Genomic DNA, 23,265 nt, shown 5'->3' on the forward strand with positions numbered 1-23,265 from the left:
TGTATTATCTTAATATCAGGATCTATCCAAGAATTTGAAGACTGTTAATACTAACCCATAGAAACCTGCCATTCGTTGCTGCTACCTACATACAAACAAACACCCAACTTCGTGGAACTTCTCTGTGCTTTTCTCCAATGCCTTTCTTGCAAAAATTCTCTGCTTCAGAGGTTCTGAACACTTGTTTTCTGGACCTTTTTGGTAGTGAAATGAAGCCCATGGGTCCTTTTTTAAGAATAATATTCTTATCAAATAATATGTATTATCTAATAATCAAACAATATCTTATATCAAATAATACCTATTATAATACATGGGAAATGATATTTAATATAATATGTATCATAACACATATGCATTATGAAATTCAATATAAACCAATTATATTTTGGTATAGGTTATCTATCTATCTATCTATCTATCTATCTATCTATCTATCTATCTATCTATCTGGTTTTTTTTGAGGTACAGGAGGGAAGTCTCACTTTGTCACCCAGGCTGAAGTGCAGTGGGGTGGTCTTGGCTCACTGCAACCTCTGATTCCCAGGTTCAAGTGATTTTTCTGCCTCAACCTTCCAAGTAGCTGGGATTACAGGCGCCTGCCACCATGCCCAGCAAATTTTTGTATTTTTTGTAGAGACGAGGCTTTGCCATGTTGGCCAGGCTGGTCTCAAAATCCTGGCCTCAAGTGATCCACCCACCTTGGCCTCCCAAAGTGCTGGGATTACAGATGTGAGCCACTGTGCCTGGTCCAAAATATTTTAAAAAGAATTTATGTTACAGTAATATGTGGACATCTTTGTTAATGAATCAAACAAGACTAGCAACAAGTTTAGTAATTATTATAATTTTGAAGTGGCAATAAGTTTAAATGACATTATTTTGTGGTGTTTGTAATCACTGTAATGTGATATAAAAATACCTGTGATTTCCATCAATGATACAGTTACTGTTAATAATACCTTGGTTTTTTGCTTACATTCAAATTTTGAAGAAATGCTAAATTTCAGTTGGAGGTGAATGAAATGAAGATGTAGTTATTTTCCCACCTAAGTATAAAAATTCTCTAAATTTTCTCCTTAGACTCCTCTCTTCTTTTTTTTTTGAGACGGAGTCTCGCTCTGTCGCCCAGGCTGGGGTGCAGTGGCCGGACCATGGGCTTTAGGGGCTGTGTTTGTAACTAGTGCTACTATTTCTAGTCATCAACATTTTCTCATCTTTAACAAGTAACAGCAATCCATGTACTAGGTTTACAAGAATCCAATGTGAAGGATGGGTGTTAACAGTCTGCAGAATTCCCAGTTGAATGAAGGTCTGAATATGTGAGTCATCTGGCCTGGTATATAGTGGGATCCAGCTTTACTTTAATGTATAATGACCTCAGAGAACCACAGATAAACAGCCTGGATCTGGCTTCATGGTTTTAGTCATAGGGAGTGGGAAGAGGGCTCATTTTGCAACAGGCATTCTTGAGCCTGACTGAGAATCAGAAACTCTGGGCATGCCTAATGTGCAAACAGATAAGAAACAGCACAATGTTTACTTTGTTTTGTTTATTTTAGACTCTTGTTTTTCTTTGTTCTTTTTGTAGACTGGAAAGAGGAAGATAGTGTGTGTGCATGTGTGTGTGTGTCACACACACCCTAGATAATTGTGGGAGGCCTGGGATGAGAAGATGGCTTGGTGTCCACTGCGGGAATCAGTCCCTGCCCCAATATTGAGTCTCATGAAAAAGCACTGTGTTAGGTCTGCCTGGGCTGCTGTAACAGAATACCACAGGCTGATGACTTTCTCACAGAAACCCATTTATTTCTCACAGTTCTGGATGCTGGGAAGTCCAAGATTAGCGTGCCAGCATAGTCAGGGTCCTCTTCTTGGTCTATACTTGGCCACATTCTTGCCATAGCCTCAGATGGTTGAGAGACAGATCATCTTTCATATGTGTCATCTTACTAGTGTACTGATCCCATTCTTGAGGGTTCCTACCCCATGACCTAATCACCTCATAAAGGTCCCGCCTCCAAATACCATCACATGGAGGGTTAGAGCTTCAACATATGAATTTGGGGGAGGGAGACACTATTCGTTTCATAGCAAGCAACCAGGAAGAAGCTGAAGGGATGGCTCTGAGACGAAGGTACACAAATACCTTTGCTTTATGTCCTGCGTGTTCATTCTTGGAAAAGAAGGTAATGGTGGCAAGGAGTGTCGATAGAGATTGAGCACCATGTATGCTCCAGATGGGTACCATCTATGTGCATTTGTACACATTTTCCCATTTTTTTCTGCATTGCAGTTTAGTGAAGTGGATTTTTTTTTCTCACCCCTATTTTAATTAGGAAAAGTAGGAGACATGAAGTAACCTGCCTGAAGCTTTCACCTGATAAATGGTAGGAAATGTGAGCAGAGCAGGGTAAAGGCATTTTTTGGCCTGGCGATCCACTAGTGCATGCAATGCAACTTTCCTCTGGCGCCTTGAATGCAGGCGGCTTCAGGAGCATTCAGAAGCAGCCCCCTCCCTGAGGACACCACCACTCTCGCCTGAGGTGCAGACAGCAGGTGCATTGGTGAGCCCTCCCTGGTGATTCCATATCCAGCAGACTGGGTGAGGGCACCTGCAAGGGGTAGAAGGAAGCAGAGATTCCGTGTGCAGTGGAGACAGAGACATTCAAGAGCAGTCTCTCTGCCATAATTAGTAAGCTTCTGAATGGAGCTGAAATGTGGTGTGAGCAAGGAAGGAGGTTGAATGAAGTATGAGTTATTAATGCTCCTGCCGTCCCATCTGTACCTGGGAAAGAGAGGCCTGGAGAGATTAAGGCTGCATACATTTAGAGCCCATGCTATGTGCCATACCTAGGTTGAGCACTGCTTCAGACATATTTGATTTCATCTTTAAACAACATTACACAGTAGATATCATAGCCCCCAATTCACAGACAAGGAAACAGGCTCAGAGAAATAAAGTACATAGTCCATGGTCCACTGTGTTATAGGCAGAGAGAGGACAAGATGTTTACAGTGATAGGAACAGAGCATGCAGGTAGTTTTCTGCTCAGCAGCACCTACGCAAAGCACTGGTTTAATGATGGTTTTCCAGAGTAGTTATGCAGTAGAAATTCAGATGTGTGAGTGGCTGGCTGGTTGTGTGTGTAAGTGTGTGTATGTGTTTGTGGGCGTGAGTAGGGGCAGCTTTTTAATTTTGCTTTATGTTTGCTGTTGGTTGTATTTGTCAACATATGTGGCTCCCTCAGCATATGACTGCCCCCCCCCACCCCCCATGGAGCTAGCATCCTTCTGCTGCCAGAGAATCTGCTCAGGGTCACCCCTGGTGAGTGGCAGGATTTTAAACAGTACATTTGGGCTTTGCCCTGCATTCTCCATCCTCAGTGCTTCCTTCTTCAGAAACAGCCGACTCTTCTTCCCCTTCATCCATTTGCATTTTTATCTCCTTGGTGTTGCAGCCACACCTTCAGTGCTTCTCTGTTTTACTTTAAGCATTAGAGGATCCATTTTTGCCCACTGGCCTCCTCCCTAATGCCTGAGTCTGTGTGGCCATCCCCACGGCTTTAGGGAGCACTGGAGTGGAGATGGTAGGATTTAAATTTATGCCTTACAAGCTGTGAAGTCTGAGTTGGCTCCATTGTAACAGAGTAGTTTAAGTACTGACTTACTTGATTCAGTCAAGCAACCAGCTGACTTTCTGGGGCTAAACAATTTACCACTATGTAGTCAACACATTTATTGAGTGCTAGTTTTATGCAGGTGCTATTTTAGGCAATGGGACAGTAATAGCAAATAAAACAGATAAACTCCTGTTCTTATGGCATGTACTTTGTGAGAGACTGGAAAACAAATACGTAAAATGCCCTGTGATAATTAAACTTGGCTAAGCCATGTTATTCAGTTTTCAGTCAAATACCAGTCTAGATGTTGTTGTGAAGGTATTTCTTTTAGATGTGAGTACTTTTTATGTCAGTAGACTTTCAGTAAAGCAGGTTACCCTTCATGATATGGGCAGGCCTCATCCAATCAGTTGAAGGTCTAAGAGAAAAGACTTGGGTCACCAAAAGGAGAAGCAATTCTGTCAGCAGATTGCCTTCAGATTTGTGCTGCAATATCAGTGCTTTGCTGGGTCTCTAATCTGCCAGCCTGGCCTGAGATTTTTGGACTTGCTAACTCCCACAATCATGCAAGCCAATTCCTTAAAATGAATCAATTATCCATCTCTCTATCTCTCTCTTTCTCTCTGTATATGTGTAAATACACATATATATATGTTGTATATGTTTGTTTTTCTGGAGAATCTTGATTGATACATGTGCGTGTATGTGTATGTGGTACCAAAATGATACAAAGATCAACAAGGCAGAACAATATGATTGGGGAAGGAGTGATACTTTAGACAGGGTGATCATGAAAGTCTTTCAGATGGAGTAGCCTTTGAGCGGAGATCCAGGTGAAATAAGAATGAGTCTTGTGAAGCTCTAGGAGAAAACTGCTCTTGCTAGTCAGAACAGCAAGCACCAACATCTGAGTGGGTGCATGCTTAACACGTTCAGGGAGCAGCAAGGAGGCAGCCAGCGTGGATGGGATAGCTTGAACAAGGGGATCAGTGATCACTGATAGACACTCTGCTCACAGAACCTCCCATGTTAAAGGACTTAGCAATGTATTCTAAGTGTGATGGTATCAGATCCCAGGAACCAGATCCAGCCCATGCTGAAGTCCGGAGGGGAGTGGGTGGATGAGGAGAAAGAACACTAGGGGGGCTGTAGGCAGGTGAAAGATGATTTTATTCAGCAGCAGCTCTCATCAACAGCTTTCTCACACTGTCCACCTTTATCTCAGCTGTCTGCTCTGGCTCTGTGGCTCCTGCCGTCCCCCACGCCTGCAGCTGCATGGTCGGCTCTCCCCTGCCTTCAGGGTCAGCATCTTAACTCTCTCTGGGCATGAGCAAGCAGAGCTGTGTCCTGGCTCCCTCCTGTCTATCTGCAAGATGGACAGCTTTGACTCTCTCTCTCTTTCTCTGGACACCAGTGTGCCCACCATGTTAAGCCATGTTAAGCTGAGCTGAGCCCCGAGATCCCCTGTACAGTGTTAGCAGGATGGTTACACCTTTTACGGACAACAGTGGCGTACAGCCAGGTATGAACTTACACAAACAGGTTATATAACAAGTGGAGGTGTGTGCCTGTGCACCAAACTTGCTGAGTTATGCAGGCCTGGATGTCTGCCTCGGCCTATTCCTTGACCAAAGCACATCTATGTACCTTAAAATGATCAAATGTCACCTGGGTGCAAAGTCACCCCCCGCTGAGAACCACTGGACTAGGGTACTGGTTTTGGAGCGGTCAGAGGAGTTGAATCTGAGTAAGATTTTCCCCAAACTAAACAACTGTTGAATGGTACTTATTGCTATTTTTACACTGAATCAAAAAAGGTTTCATCCTCAGTTTAGAAAATCTTGAAATTAAAAAGAAACAAGAAAATCACTTATAAACCATTTCCTTGAAGAAACATTGATAAAATATTGATATTCAGTATTTTCTATACATATGATAATTATAATATTATCAGTATTTGTTGAGCATGTAGGTCTTTGGCTGGGGTTGATTTATTTCCCTGACTAGTAAAACATTATTCTATATTAGTTTCCTATGGCTGCTCTAACACATCACCACAAACTTGGTGGCTTAAAACAACACAAATGGATTCTCTTACAGTTCTGGAGGTTACAAATCCAGTCTTGGTCTCAATGGGTTGAAGCCATGCTGTTAGCAGGATTAGCATTCTTTTTGGAGGCTCTAGGGGAGACTGTTTTTTGAGTTTTCCACCTTCTGAAAGTCTCTACTTTCTTTGCCTTATGTTCATCTTCAAAGCCATTAACAGTGGGCCTTTCTTGTATTGAACCACTCTGCCTCCCTCTTCTGCACCTTCTTCCATGTTTAAGGACCTTTGAGATAACTTTGGGTCCACCTGGATAATCCAGTTTAATCCTCCAGTTTAAGGTCATCTTGTTAGCAAATTTAATTCCACCTGCAACCTTAATTCCCCCCTTGCCATTTAACTTAACATATCCACAGGTCATGGGGCTGTTTTTGGGAGGGCATTATTCTGTCTGCTTCAATGACTGTCACTATTTATGTATGAGAAAACTGAGACTCAGTTAAATAACTTTCTGAGGACACAAACTTCAGCAATCTGTCCAGTAACCTTAATTACTGTACCATGTTATCCACACAGTTTTCCCTTATAATACTATGTTGCAAGCATTTTCTCAAGTTGATGACTTCACTGCATATGTAAGTCACAAAATCTATAATCCTTTTTCTATTTTAAAGTATTTAGATTGTATCCTACCTGCAAATAATGATGAAATATACATCTTCATACTTATTTTTCCTCTGAAGTTTGAATTTTTTTCTCACAAGTCAAATTATTGGGTTAAAAATCATAAAAGCTTCGAGGGCTGTGGATACACATGGTCCAACTGTTTTCTAGAAGGACTGTTTCAGCATACAGTCCTAGCTGTGCCTGTTTGTGTTCTACCCTCAACAATTTTTAACTTAATTTTCTAGCAAAAAATGGTCCAGTTCTTTATCCTGATATATTTGTTTTTGAAATAAAAATATTCCTATCACTGTGCATCAACATTTTTTTTTAAAAAAACAAACTTTGCATTTGGTTACAAAACAGTGTGTCATGGGAAAACTAGGCCTAAATTCAGCATCTAGTCACTATTAATATAGGTGTGCAAAATCTGCTATGTTGTATTTCAATCTTAAAAATATCTCTGAAAACAAAGAGGTTATTTTTTTTCAATGTGGCAGTAAAACTCACCCAATTCATTGGCAGCAAAATCTGAGCTGAACTGACATGAGGATAATTGTGGTTTGAATATTTCTGTTACATTAATTATTCATGTTTCACTATGAAAATATTGATGCAGTTTCCCAGAGAACTGCCCACTGGGGATTTGAGGTAATATATGGCATTTGTATCATTTTACCTTTCTAACATCTGAAAAAATCCCGAGTCCTGAAACACACCTGGCCCTGAGACTGAGACCTGTAAGGTTGTGTGGCCTGAGACTGGCATGTGCTTGGCTGGGGTGCTGAGCATGGGGATAAAGGATTTCCATGGTGTGATCATTAATTTCATGTGTCAACTTGACTGGGCCCCAAATGCCCAGACATTTGGCCAAATATTATTCTGGCATGCCTGTGAGGGTATTTCGGGATAATTAACTTTTGAATTTGTAGAATTTGTAGACTGAGTAAAGCAGATTTCCCTTCTTTTTTTTTTTTTGAGACAGAGTCTCACTCTGTTGCCCAGGCTGGAGTGCAGTGGCACCATTCTGGCTCACTGCAACCTCTGTCTCCTGGGTTAAAGCGATTCTCCTGCCTCAGCCTCCTGAGTAGCTAGGATTATAGGTGTGCACCACCATGTCCAGCTAATTTTTTGTATTTTTAGTAGAAGACAGGGTTTCACCATGTTGACCAAGTTGGTCTCAAAATCCTGACCTCAGGTGATCCACCTGCCTTGGCCTCCCAAAGCGCTGAGATTACAGGCGTGAGCCACTGTGCCCCGCCCTGAGATTACCCTTCTTAATGTAGGTGTTCTTAATCTAATCCATTGAAGACCTGACTAGAACAGAAAGATTGAGTAAGAGGAAACCCCTCCTGCCTGATTGTTGAGCTGGGACACTTGTCTTTTCCATCCTTTGGACTTGGACTCAAACATTGAGTTTGCCTTGGTCTGGAACCTGATGGCTTTTGGAATGGAACTACACAGTTAACTCTCCTAGTTCCCAGACCTTCAGACTTGGACTTGAACTACACATCTCTCATGGTTCTCTAGTTTGTCAGCTGCAGATTGTGGGACTTCTCAGTCTCCATGATCTCATGAGCTGATGCATTAAAATTAATCAATCAATCAATCAATCAATCAATCAATCTCTCTCTCTCTTTCTCTCTGCTCAATTGAAGCAGGGCTGTGAAGGCCAGGAAGATGGTCACCAGATCATCTCTCCCCTGATCATGTCTGCAACTGACTAGAGAGAGAGCTGAGAGTCAAAGCTGAACAACCACACTTGTGAGAGCCTAGTGACACATACATACTCCTGGCCCACAGTTGGCAGGAGAAGCATCTCTGCTCTCCTGGTGACCCACTCCTCATGACCCACAGGAGCAAAGGAGCCTTTGCACTTGAAGCGATGGTGTTTAAGGACTTGGTTCCACAGCCAGAGCACCTGATTTGAAGTTGAACTCTGCCTTTTACTAGTCATGTGATTTTGGGCTAGTTAACCTTAAGTGTCTCAGTTTTTTCATCTATGAGATAGGGACCATGATATGACTTGCCAGGCAGAGTATCTGCAATGTTTTAATGTTTTAATGACACATGTAAAGCACTTAGAACAGTACCTGAAACATATTAGGCATTCAGAAAATCGTAAAGATTATTATTGTATATCATCAGTTCTAAGATACATTTTTTTCCTCATTTCATCATTTCTATAATCGTTTGTCTTTGCCCATTTTTTCATATTAACATTTCTGAAATTGGAAAGTACTTAAAAATTGATAGACTCTCAGGCATAATGAGATATAGATTTATTATTTGGGTTGTTTCAGGATAAATCATATAGGGAGGCGGTGGTTAGGTACTATATTTAAGCTCTTATGAACTACAGAAAAGAAGGATTCTCTCTCTCTGAAATTCCATGTTTAATCCTAAACTTCTATTGTTATGTATAATTATATCCATATGTCTGTATGTATAGATACATAGATATAAAAGAAATAGATATTCCTGACTATATAGCCATGTCTATATTTGGAGAAACTAGACAAACTTTTTAAAAGTAGTGGTTTTTTTTGTACCATGGATTTCTGGGTAAAATTTAGTTTCTAATTTATACTATGAACTTAGTGCCTGGTACATAGCAGGCATTCTATAAAAGTTTACTTAGTAAATTAGATGAATTATTTTTAAAAACGATTTTTCCCAATGAATTTGTAATAATTTTTACTTGAAATTGTCATTTAAATAAGTCGATTTTTCAGATTTAATGACAGCCTTATTTAAAATATTCAACCTCTCTTTTCCAGTTATCTTTCCCATTTCTTTCTTTCTTTCTTTCTTTCTTTCTTTCTTTCTTTCTTTCTTTCTTTCTTTCTTTCTTTCTTTCTTTCTTTCTTTCTTTCTTTCTTTCTTTCTTTCTTTCTTTTTAGACAGAGTCTCACTCTGTCCCCCAGGCTGGACTGCAGTGGCACACTCTCAGCTCACTGCAATCTCTGCCTCCCTGGTTCAAGCGATTCTTCTGCTTCAGCCTCCCGAGTAGCTGGGACTACTACAGGGGCATGCCACCATGCCCAGCTAATTTTTGTGTTTTTAGTAGAGATGGGGTTTCACCATATTGGCCAGGCTGGTCTTAAACTCCTGATCTTATGATCTGCCTGCCTTAACCTCCCAAAGTGCTGGGATTTCAGGTGTGTGCCACCGCGCCCAGCCTATCTTGCCCATTTCTTATTCATTTTCTTCCTCTGGCCTTTCCTTTTCCTTGTCCGTTTCCCTTTAGCTTCTCAAATTCCTCTTTCCATTGTTTGTCCTCAGAAACTTCCATGTGAGGCCCTCAACAATCTCATACAACTTCAGTTTAGTTCTGAGTCAGGGCAGTGAAGATAAAATATGAATGGGCTTAGGAAATGGTCTTCCACATTCATAAAAGAAAAAAAAAATGTAACATTGCTGCCAGGTCACCCAGAACAAGTTCCAATTCCCAATAGTCAGGGAAGAATTTTTAAAGTAAAAAATCAATGGCTATGAAATTACACATTAGTCCAGGGCAGAGTGCTCTGTCTGTTTTCCCAGTGAACATTCATCTTACTATAGTAATAGTGGCACAGACAATTTGCTGGAGTGAAGTTGATCTATAAGTGTTTTAATTAAAGTTCTGACAGCCAATTGAAGCCTTTTTTATTTTTTGGATGTATCTTATCAATCTTTCTCTGTCAGTGAATAGCTGTGCCTAGGGAGTTGAATGAATGAGGGAGGTGTAAGTTAATGTGGATGTAGTAACTGATCAGAAGGAAAGGGATATTACGGGTTTCTTTTCTTATAAGCTCCCCAAACTCAAAATTCTGTAAGGCATATCTTGATAAGTGTTTGTGGAACACAAGAATTGATGAAGATTGCTCTAGGACTGTGCTTTACCATAGGATGGGAATTTGGCCATCCTAGGTCTATTTGCTGGCTTTCTGTCTTAAAAGCTGTGTATTCTTGAACAAGATACTAAAACCTTCAAGTTTCACTTTTCTCAGTTTTAAATAGGGATAATTAACACTTACCTTATCACAGCAGGCAGAGTTGAAATCAGAAAAATAAAGAAGACAGTTAAGGCAATGACTGAGTGCTTATTACATGATAGATTTTATGTTAGGCATAGATGACATGGAGAAAACTAGTCTTGCTAATTGTCCTTGAGGAGCTCCAAGTTTAGAAGGGAAGATGGACATGGCACACCTAGTGAAAATACAACATGAAGCCGGTCGCGGTGGCTCATGCCTGTAATCCCAGCACTTGGGGAGGCCAAGGTGGGTGGGTCATTTGAGGTCAGGAGTTCGAGGTTTATGCATTTAGCACCTCTCTGCCATTGTTTACTGATATTCCCAAGTTAGACAATCCATGGACCATTTCTTGGGAACAAAATACCTCTTCATTAGTCCTGCTAGAGTTATCTGAAATAGAGGATAAAATATATAGGTTAGTGATATGACCAGGAGTTTTTCGAGAAATTGACATAAGCCATACTATATTCAATATTATGAAAGCCAATTGCATTTGGATGCTGACGTTTCTTGGACAATGCTTGGTTTAAACTTAGTCTTCTCAGCCTCAATCATTGACATTTTTTTTCCAAGTGGAGATGTGAGAATGAAATGAGTACTGCCTGTGGGCCTAGCCTTCCACCTTCCTCCTGTGCTAAGCTTTTGACATGATCAGTCGTTGCCATTGTCTCCATCAATGGTCATTTTCATTCCCGACTGGCTTGTATGCCTAGTGGCCGTGGTAATGTCACGTCTCACCTTCTGAGAATACATAGACCACATGGAGCTGTTTTCCTCTAAGCAAACAAGCTGCCATAAAAGTCAACTAGAGGGAGGGGAAGTGACCCTAATGGGCTGTAATGATCCACTGTGTTTCTCTTCTTTTGCCTAACTTTGGCCTTGGCCAAAAGTAGCTTCTTGTTCCCACCAAGTCTTATATGTTTCCCTGTCCAATTGTCCTTTCTATGTTCCAAGAAGATGGCATGAAATAATAGATGTGAATTGGCCATAGAAACTGTGAGGCACTATATGCTTTGAAAATTATAAAATTATTATTACCTTGTTTCCTTCACAGGGATGTTCCTATAGGGACATAGTGGTATGGGGTGACGGGAGGGAGTTAGGTCAGTCTAATCACAGCAGGCAGAGTTGAAATCAGATAAATAAAGCAGACAGTAAGGCAATGACTGAGTGCTTATTACATGATAGATTTTATGTTAGGCATAGATGAGATGGCAAAAACTAATTTTGCTAATTGTCCTTGAGGAGCTCCAAGTTTAGAAGAGAAGATGGACATGGCACAACTAATGAAAATACAACATGAGGCTGGTTGCGGTGACTCATGCCTGTAATCCCAGCACTTTGAGAGGCCAAGGTGGGTGGATTATTTGAGGTCAGGGGTTCAAGACCAGCCTGGTCAACATGGTGAAACACAGTCTCTACTAAAAATACAAAAATTAGCCGGGTGGTAGTGACGTGTGCCTGTAATCCCAGTTACTTGGGAGGCTGAGGCAGGAGAATTGCTTGAGCCTGGGAGGCAGAGGTTGCGGTGAGCCAAGATTGTCCCACTGAACTCCAGTCTGGGCAACAGAGTGAGACCCTGTCTCAAAAAAAACAAACAAACAAATAAAAAAAAAACAAACAAAAAATATGAAAAGGGATGTCCAAAGTGAGTCACGTGGTGCTACAGGGTACCTTGGATGGAGGCACGGGCTTTCAATCGAGAGGCAGGGCATCCAAGGCTTCCCAGGGATGAGAGGAGAACGTGAGATCCATGGAGGTGGGAGTTACTCTCTTCTCTTCACTGCAATGTTCCCAGCACCTGGAATAGTGCTTGACATATGTTAGATCTCGCCCCCAAAATTTGATGAAGAAATGAATGACTGATTTTGAACTGTGAATTGGAAAAAGATGACAGAGATAACTATGACTTGGAGTGAGGAGTATATGAAGACGAGGCATTCCTGCCTACTCTGTAGGGCCTCAGATTTTTCTAGCACTGGAAAATGGGATCTCAATTTTCTAGTGCTAAATGCAGGCTCCTCTTTCCCCCTGCAACTGCCCCCTTAGGCAGATCTATCTTCACTGCAATAAATGGGGTTTGATACAATGACTGAAACAATTCTGCTATTATTAATCAGTTCCAAATACTTGATATCATTACTTAATCTGGACTTCCAGGGGATATTTGGAATTGAATTTTGACAAAAATTAAAGGAAGCTGGAAGAAGTTATTCACCTTTCCAGTATCATCGTTACTTTGGTGCCAGCAAAACTCCCACATTTCTTGTGCTTACATTCAAAATGTTGCCAACAAATAATTATACAACTTAGAAGAGCCAAGCAGATGGCCAGTGCCCCAAACACAGATTGACCACTGGCTCTATTTTTGACTGCCGATATTAAAAGCAAAATTCAAGTAGGCACTTAATAAAATATTTGTTAAATAAGTGAATATGGCTTATGTGTTGTCCCACATTTCCTGATTTATTTGATAAGAAGGGATTGGTGAATGATGGTGCGGAGTCCAATTATTGGACTCTGATTGCGTGCCAGGAAGAGGTGGAGTGTGTTCTAAACAACACAGGATGTTAGTCTGGAGGGTTTACTTAAGTCTCAAATCTCCCATGGTATGACTTTTGGCTGAACACTTCTGCTTGAGAAACCTAGATTGTCTCTACAAATAAGAGTTCCTTTAGGCTTGGACAGTCCCAGTAGTGCATATCTACCCAAAGGAAAAGAAGTCATTTTATCAAAAGATAGACTGGTGGCTCATGCCTGTAATCCCAGAACTTTAGGAGATAGAAGTGGGGGAATTGCTTAAGATCAGGAGTTCAAGAGCAGCCTGGGGAACATAGAGACCCCATTAACTGGATGTGGTGGTGCACATCTCTAGTTCTAGCTACTCAGGAGGCTAAGAGGAAGGATTGCCTAAGCTCAGGAGTTTGAGGCTGGAGTGAACAATGTTCACACTCCACGCTGGGTGAAGAGTGGGACTTTGTCTCTAAAATAACTAAATAAATAAAAATAAAAAGATACCTGCACCTGCATGTTTATGGCAGCACTATTCATAATAGCAAAGATACAGAATCAACCTAAGTGTCCATCAATAGAGGACTGGTTAAAGAAAATGGAATCTATATACACAATGGAATACTATTCAGCCATAAAAAGAATGAAATCATGTCATTTGCGGCAACATGGATGGAACTGGCGGTCATTATCTTAAGTGAAACTACTCAGAATCAGAGAGACAAATACCGCATGTTCTCACTTATAAGTGGGAGCTAAATAATGTGTACATATGGATGTAGAGTGTAGAATAATAGACATTGGAGACTTAAGAGGGTGAGCTGGTGGGAGGATGGTTGATGAGAAATTACTTAACAAATACATGGTATGTTATATGGGTGATGGATACCCTAAAAGTCCTGACTTCACCACTACACCATCTATGTATATAACCAAATGTAAGCATGTTTTCTTAAAAAAACAAGGGGTGTCCTTTAGGCTCTGAGATTCTGTGATTTCATCATCATCAGTTCCATATACATAACTCTTGTCAAAGGCAGTGAGGTTTTTTGTTCTTAAGGAACAGAGACATTCACATTTGCATTGCAACCCCACAATGAGGGAATCAAATAAACACAAATAATTAGAACTGGTCTAAGGACTTCATTTTTATGGGAAAGTTCAGAGATGGGAAGTGGCTTGCTCAGAGTCATGGAGCAAGTTCGGATACAGGCCTAGAATCCAGGGTTTCTGAACTTCAGCCCAAGATTCTCTAGGTTTTCACCATAACAATAATCAATAATAGTGGCATGTTGTTGGACAGGGTCAGACTGAGGTGCACAAAGGCCAGATGGCTTGTCTAAATGATGTATTTGTCTTTGTGACCCTGCATAAATTGGTTGTGGGTTGTGGGGATCTATTGGCCTGGTTTCCTCCGTCATTTTACTGCTCAGATCAGCTCACCTTGCATATTAGATATGTGCCTATGGCATCAGAAGATCAGGAATAACCAAGCCACGGGCTTCTCAGGCTGCACTGGGTCTCTCAGCGTGTAGGTGTGTGTTGTAGGCAATACCCTTGCCACTGCCACATCTGACCCTGGCCACTCCCACCCCCAAGTGCTGATCTTAGGGAAAGCTGCAATTGAAGACATGGAAAAGAAAGAAATAGCAGAGTAAATCACCCACTTTTTCCTCCTGGAGTTTTGGTAGAGTTGACCTAAGATCCTTTGCTTCTCATATGGTAGAGATTGCTGGGTGTACCACCCAGTCTTTCTGAGAACAACCCAGTTAGACATAATGATTTAGAAAAACCCAGGGTTTTTTGGTGTCTAATTGATTGATGATTGATGTCTAATGTGGGACACGGGTGGTTTTTAACATTTTCAAGCACAATTATGTATGTGCATTGACTATAACCCATATAAAGTCCAGATCACCTGAATGGAAATGGAGACAAAGAAGAAAGTTTAATAAAATAAAGACTTCAAAAATATTACTCATAGAGTCTATGCATACACATATGTAGTCTCTCAATTAGGAGAGAACCGGAAGGAACTGGATTTTCAATCAAAGGCTGTGCATACTTTGTTTAACTGAATTCAGTGTTACAGAAATAATAACCTACAATGTGAATATGAAGGAATTTAGAGGAGAGAAAAATTAAATTCAGTGGGCAATAGCATTTTCCAAAGGCTTCTGAGAAGAGGTGAATTAGACAAGCTTCTTGCAGTGGATCAGTATATAGGCCAGGGTTTAAAAGGTTTGAATTCTATTTGACCTTAAACAGATTACTGACTTCAGTTTTCTTGTTTATAGAATGAGAATAATAATGGTATATATACTTAGCATTGAGGGAATTAATAAACTATTCTGTGTTATGTGCATGGCAGTGCTTTATATGGATCAAGTGCTAATAAATGTTAGCCATCACTAGTAGTATTATTTTATCCAATACAATGGTTTTCCAAACAATTATGCAATCTTTCTTGAAGACTACCTTGGATAGGGAGAAATATGCTGATTTTTAAGCTATTGTTTCTCAGCTCTAAATTCACAGTTCAGTGTTCTGCTTTGCAATGCGAGGGCTTAGAATCTACACATTCTATTTCTTCTTTGCTAGCTGGCCCCTGCTAGTTTCTCCCCGCTGGAGCACTGGAGAGAAACCGGAAAGCAAGAGGAGGGAGAGAGGACATGTTTCCTTCTGTGTGTTGTTCCTTTCAGTGCCACTTTCCACCCAACAGCTTTTCGTCCCAGTTACAGCACTTTATTCCAATCCGCAGCTTCTTTCCATACTTTTCATTGTTTTATTGTACTCCTCAGAGGTAGCCTGGCAACATCCTTCCTCAGGGGACTGAATTCCACCTCTATAGTATAGAGCTCTTCTTCCAAGCTGCTAAGGGAACAGAAGCAGCCGGGTAGCATCTCCTCTTCAGAGGGTTTGGGTCCTAGTTTCCTGGAGCCACTTCTCTGAGCTTTCTGGTTCTGATAACCTCAACCTCTTCCCTTTAATAAGCCATAGGGTAGCTGCTTGCTGCCATATTTTCATCCTATTATTTCATCATTCCTATTTATTTGTCAGTTTTCTCATGATTTTTTTTAAAAACCATTTCCCCATATTAAATTGTCTCTGTTAATATAACCAGTGTGGTTGTTTTCCCAAGTGACCTGACTGATCAGAGTAACACTGCAAAGCTAGAAAGCACTTTTGAATTTTCTCATTAAACAGGTTATGGCATTTTTTGTTTGTTTGTTTTTTGGTCCTAATCTATGAGGTCTATCTCTGCTGCCCCCCCCTTCCTTTCTACCCATAAGATAGTTTTTGCCATTTTTACCGCTAAAGTTTTTTTGAAGTTGATGATTTAAAGCTATTGTTTAAAAAACCATTTCAGATGATTATAAGAGTTATTCCTTGTGCTAGATCAATCTGGTAGATTGACTAGAAGATAAATAAGAATAAAAACCACTATTCCTTGGACTGTCTCATGAGCCGTGTTCCTCACCAGGTGGTTTTGAGCTTGGCTTCCAGGTTGCCGCAGATGGTCTTAGCTGTTCTTTATTTCCATCTGTGAATTACATGGTTGAATAATGTAGTATTCTTTCTGTCTTAAGTGACAAAAACTCAACTCAGTGTCTTTTAAGAAAAAGAGAGACTTTCTTAACTGAAAAATTCAGGACATCTGTTTCAGGCATAGCTGGATCCAGATGCGGCAAATGATACCTCCGGGAATCTATCTCCTGAGTACACACCCTAAACTAAGTAGGGAAAGGAACACTCTGATTGACTGGCAGTAATAATGAAAATGTAAGAAGGACAGTGCATCTAATCAAAATCAGGGGTTTGTCTTCAGAATGAGGAGAAATGGATTCCAGGCAGGCAAATACAGCAAATGTTGCCCATGACACTATTGATACAGTTGTCCAAAGAATGTGGGTGTCAGCACTGCAGCGTGGAGATTTTGCCTGTTAAGATGGGGTGCTTCACTCTCTCCAGGATGCTCACTGCTCCATGCGTGTCATTGTCTCTAGAGTAATCAGCCTTGATGTTGGATACAAGGAGCAAATCTGTGAGATGACTCACTTGCCTGTTTTATTCTCTGTAATGGTCTCTTTCCCTTTTCCTTCCTCCTGGCAATCAGTGTGGTGAATTGGTTGATAAGGTGGGCTCTGAAACTAAATTGCTTGGGTTTGAATCTTGGTACCAATCTGTTAACCCAGTGACTTTGGGCAAGTTACTCTATTGTGCATCTGGATAATAGGACCTTTCTTCATCTTCATGTCTTTCTTTTTCTACCTTTCTTCATCAAATACTACAATAGTATCTTTTCCATGAGGATCTAATGAAATTATAAGTGCTGAAACAGTGCCATAAATGGTAAGTAATCAATAGGTATTATCATTATTCTCCCCCCTACTGCAAAAACCATTTCCAGAGAGCTGAACCACTGGTAAGCCAGACTGGTCTCATGAATGTTTTACCAGATCTGTCTTCCTTTCTTCCCTGGCATTCTTCAGACTTTGTCCCATTGGTCGTCTTCCCTCTTGGAAATGAGAGCATTCTCTGTAAGGGTATGAGTCTGGCAGTCAGGCACCTCCTGGAATACATCCTGGCCTTTCCAGAAGTAATAGTCCAAATATTTCACGGGTATTATGGCTGTTGGCCCCAGTCATGAGGCAGCATCTTGTACACTCTTTGATGTATCAGATGTTAACCCTTGAGTTACCATGTCACAGAGATGGCCAGGTATCCTGGTTTAAAACAACTAGTTTTGCTATCTGAACCTATTTGGTTTCTGAGTCAGGGAGCATGAGTTCAGGCAGAAAGGGATACCTGTACTTCTCTACAGCTTCTAATAACTGCACAGTATTGCCCATATGAATGCATTGTGGTTTAGTTAACAGACCTTTGAATATTGAGGCTGATAGTAACTTTTCTCTATTTATAAGTAAAACTTTGTATGTGCTAATATTAAAAAAAAATAAAAAAACTAGTTATATGTTGTTCTGCTGGATTTTCATGGGGACAACACTCAGGAGCCTGGGGCAGTTGCTTTTTGCAGACTGGTGTGAAAGTCCTCCTATATTCTCTGTCTGCATGCCTCATTAGTCCTGACTGTTCCGCTTACTCATTCCATGATCCTAGAAGGTCACCTAGCCTTTTTCAGCCTCAGTGTTCACAGTGTTCAGCATTAAATGGGTTATCACATGGCAAATGCCTAATAAATATTATTGTTAGAGTAGACCCTGGAACAACACAGGTTTGGACTGAACAACTTTACTTTTATGTGGATTTTTGAAGAAAATATGTTAGAATGTGTTTTGAGATGTGCGACAACTTGAAAAAACTTGCAGATGAACCACATAGACTGGAAATATCGAGAAAATCACGAAAAAGTTTGGTATGTCATAAATGCATAAAGCATATGTAGAATCTAGTCTACTTTATCATTTAATACTATAATATATTCATGAATCTATTATAAAAAGTTAAAACTTATCAAAACTTGCAGAAACACAGTATATGGTGCCATTCATATTGCGGAAAAACAGTATATGTTGCCATTCATAGTTTAGAGAACTGTAAACAGATGCAAAGATGCAATATTAAATCATAACTACAGGCCAGGCACGGTGGCTCATGCCTGTAATCGCAGCACTTTGGGAGGCCGACGTGGGAGGATCACAAGGTCAGGAGATCGAGACCATCCTGGCTAACATGGTGAAACCCTGTCTCTACTAAAAAGACAAAAAAATTAGCCGGGCGTGTCAAAAAAATTAGCCGGGCGAGGTGGCGGGCACCTGTAGTCCCAGCTGCTGGGGAGGCTGAAGCAGGAGAACGGCCTGAACCCGGGAGGCGGAGCTTGCAGTGAGCCGAGATCGCGCCACTGTCCTCCAGCCTGGGCAACAGAGTGAGACTCTGTCTCAAAAAAAAAAAAAAAAAAAAACAAAAAAAAAAACATAACTGCATGAAATTAATGGTAGTGCCTGCTTGTGTTGCTGTAATAATTTTGTACAGACCTCCTGTTACTACTGGAGGTGAGCTCAAAGGTTGTGTGTCCTCTTAAAACACTGTGTTACCCTAATCATTTCTGTGAGCAGTTTGCCTCTCCAGTAAATTGCACAGTGCAGTGAAGAGTGATCTCTCACAGTTCTTGCATTTTTCATCATATTTAGTGCAATACCATAAACTTTGAATAACACCGTAAGGCCCATACGAAGTACCACTAGTGATGCCAGAAGTGCTCCCAAGCAGCAGAGAAAAGTCCTGACATGACAAGAAAAAGTTGAATTGCTTGATGTGTACCTTAGATTGAGGTCTGCAGCTGTGGCTGTCTACCCTTTCAAGACAGATGAATCTATCATAAAGGCCATTGTAAAAAAAGAAAAGAAAATTCATAAAACCACTGAATAATCTACTATGTGTGTTATCACTAAGGGTTCCATCAACAATAGGCTGCTGGTAGTTAACATTTTGGGAATCAAAAGTTATATAGATTTTTTTTTTTTTCCTTGCAGGAGAACTGGTGTCCTTAACCTCCCTATTTTTCAAGTTTCAACTGTAATAATATATTCCCCCATTCTCTACTCCCACTTTGTTTCCATTTGGACTTAAATCCTATGTTTCCTTTGACATTTTAGTATCCCAAATTTTATCTTAAAGAGATTTAAAAAATTCCTGAATGATGCTAATTGATTCTTCAGAAATAGGGGTGTAGGCTCAGCTTACCAAATTTGGGTTCAACCCCTCCTCCAAGATAATTAACATGCACTGATATTCCAGATCCTTTTCCCCCTCCATGGTGTCCTGGCAGAGACTTTGTAAGGTTCAGGCTAGGTCTGCACAACACTCTTAGATAAATCTCTCCCTTTGTCACACCGTTGAACTGCTAATAAAGAGAGCAGGCAGGCATTGTAGCAGGGCTTTCTTTGGTCAGAGAGCCTTAATGGTGTGTCAGGATTGTATAATTCATCCTCCAAAAGAATCCAAAAGAGAGATAAATTGTTTGGTTGGGAGAAATTAACTGCAGATTGATCCTATCTCTTTTAATTTAGCACAAGACGGCTTAGACTACTCCAAAGAGCCAGATGGGCTATTGATCTGACAGTAGGATAATCAGAGCCTCAAAGCTGGGTAGGGGGTGGGGGTTGGAGAATTTGGAGCACCTGGGACTTTGCCAGGGTGGGTTTCTTGGTACAAAAGCCACCCCTTAATTGAGCAAGTGCCTTTGCCTGCTAACAGGTCTTATTAGGAGCCAGAGCTCCTGAGGCCCAGGCCTGGCAGCGGCATGGGGCTGTCATGGAAAGAGATGATGTCTCATGCTGGGTGTGTTGGGAGAGAGATGCCACTTGGCAGTGGAAAGGGGATAAGCTGGGGGGCAGGAGAGATGAGAGGGGGGTACTGTGCTCTAGGAGGGCACTGACAAGATAGGAGAACTGGGATTAGAATCAGACAGTAGAACTTGGAAGCTACAGGGCCTCTCTTTTCCTCTCTTCCTTTTACTTTATTTTCTTTAAAAAATATTTGATCTCTTTTTCCAGTTTATTTCACTTCTGTCTTGTCTCTGAGTTACCGCCCCCACCAACACTTGCAGCTGCATTAACCCTGTTACTGGTCTATAAAGAGTGCTTTCTCCGGAGGAGCCAGGGCAGAGGTGTGTATTGAAGCTGAGTGTCTCCAGCTGTGTGAGGGGCCCGAGTATGAGTGGGGTCACACCGTCCCATTGTCCTGAAGCGTTGTTTGTGGTCAGATTTCTCCTCTGGCCCACAGAGAGTTAGATGTCTGCTGTTTCAGGACACTCCCAGATGGGTCAGGCAGAGTTCTTGGGATGCCACAGTGATATGTCAGGACGCCCTGACACATGAGCTATCTGAAGGCCCAGCCAAGGCCCACATATCAAAGGGCAAATGGAGTCATGGGGGGCCCAGAGAAAGGGTGGATGATTCCAGAAAATGACACTTGGAACAGAGTTTTGCAAGTTCCCTGTGTCTGACTTTGACAAGACCCTGAGATCCCTTACTCCAAGGACCTGTTTCTGGGGTTGGGGCTGGTAGCAGGCCCTGGAAAGTTGTGTTAACTCTGGGTGGTCATCTGTCAGCAGCACTCCGACCAAGGATTCTGCAGTGCAGCAGGGATGTGCAGGTGGATATAAATGTTAGAAGGCAAAGCTGAACTCATCCTGCTAAGGAAAGTCACGACAATGGTATAAACTTAGGCTTTTTAGCTGGGGGCAAGGATATTGCTCCTCTTTTTCCTTATTCTCCTCTGCCTTCCCCTCCATCCTAACCCTTACCCCACTCCTTTCCGGGAACCCAATGATCTCCCTCATTCATGGAAAATTTTGTCAGGAAGACCATATATCTTATCAGGATATCATCAAGTCCCCTGAGGATTTGGTCTATAATGAGGAATAGAAAAAAGTGATACTTAACATAAGCCGGGTCAGATTTATCTGGAGGTAGACTTCTGAGATAACAACATACCTTTCCTCTGTTGTTGAAGTATCTTGGATAAATGAGGAGAGGCAGAGGGCAGAAAAGCCTTCTAAGAGAAGGAGATGATTCCTTTCTTCCTTCCTTCATTCATTTAATTTGATGGTCTACTGTGCTAGACTTCTAGACTCTGGGGAGCCAATAATCACTTAGTGACCTCATGGAACTTGCATCCTTGCATGGAGAGAATGGTAATAAAAAAATCACGTCTCAGGTGTTGAGGGCTAGGAATATATATATATTTTAAGTTACTAATTATATAAGATTTTACTCTTTGTTTAAATGTCAAAATGAAAGCTTTAAATTAAACAGATGTCACTAACGCTAAGTACTTTATATCAGTGTTATTCAGGGGCAGTTGAATGGGTAGTTTTATAAATTTGTCTTTTCTGATTTTTAATTCGATTTATAGATGGAACAACAGATCCATGAGTTAACCTACATATTCAGTTTGAATTTTTCATAAAGCAAAGCCTGCTTTGCTCCCATTTTCTGTTCATTTGAGGGAAAATAGAATTTTTGATGCCTGAAATAATAATGATTTCTTTTTCCCATCTAAAAGAAATATCAACTAGAGGAATAGCTAGGTTCTTGACATAGTGGAAAAATAATAAAGTATATTAATAGCTGAACAAATGGATCTTGCTGGGAAATATTTTGGACTTTCAATGGTCTCACGGAGATAGAATATTTCCTGAACCTAAAACCCTTTTTTTCCTTTTGGTATTTTTACAAAAAAGACTAAATGCCTTTTGATTAAAATTGTGGAATCATTTGAAGGTAAGCTTTTGGAATGCCAGGGAACCGAGGCCCTGAATGCATGGAGCACTGAAGCCCACACATTGGCGTCCTCTTGCTAGGAGGCTGGCCTGACCTCCCCTCACTTTCCCTGCATTTTCAGGGTTGCTACGCTAACTAGGGCTCAGGACTCTTAACCTGTAGCTGCAAAAATGATAATTCTTACAAAAGCCTGGCAGATGAAAAGCTAAAGACAGATTCTGTATTTCATCTATGTAAGATGACCTAATAGTGAAGGGAATCTTTAGACTAAGAGAAAACGCCAGTCAAGCCCATTAACAGTCACAGACCTTTGTGTTAGGGTTTCACATGCAATTGAATGATCTAGAGACAGCTTGCTTCAGGAGAAACAGATTTTGAACTCAACGAGTCTTGTTTGAGTTATGGCTAGCTCTGAGACTTTGGACCGTCTGACTCTGAACAGGTTGCCTAAGCTTTCTTGTCTTCCACATCTTTAATGAGGAAAGTAATAGTATCTACCTCTTGGGATTGGTAAGAGGATTAATGAGTTCATATGTTTAAAACATGTTACAGTGTCTAGTGCATAGTAAACATGATATAAGTGTTAGTTATTACTAACTCTGGATCTCAGTTTTCTGACTCATGAGATGATATGCAGCTCAGGCTGTTTAAAAGCCATGAAATAGTGCTGTCTTTTGTAAATAGTAATATACCAAGCAAATGGAAACTAATTTAGGCCATGTTATTTTTTAAAGTTTGAACCTTCCTCTTTAGACAGTTTGATTATTTTCTCACATTTAATCATTATCCAATTTAATTAACAGAAAAATAACCACCAATAGGCCCCCATGTATTTTTGCATTTATTACTGGTGGTTTGTACTGAGAGACTTCAGAGAAGATTTTTATTTAAAATGTTATACAAAATCAATATAATCCATTAAAACAATTACAAAAATATGACAAATGAGCAAAACAGATCATTCTTTATGAGTAGACCTGAGAGATATGAGAGGCCCTTTTGAAACGCTTGGACTCCGGGAATAATTCAATGCTATCTAATTCAATTCACTTGAAATATTTACTAAGTATCTGCTAGGTATCAGGCAGTGTGCTAGCACAGGAGAGGTTAATATTTAAATTTCTCTGCCCTCAAATAATTCTCAATTTAAGAAAAGG

Source organism: Rhinopithecus roxellana, chromosome 9 (assembly GCF_007565055.1).
Source record: "Rhinopithecus roxellana isolate Shanxi Qingling chromosome 9, ASM756505v1, whole genome shotgun sequence".
In the NCBI taxonomy this organism is placed as follows: Eukaryota; Metazoa; Chordata; class Mammalia; order Primates; family Cercopithecidae; genus Rhinopithecus; species Rhinopithecus roxellana.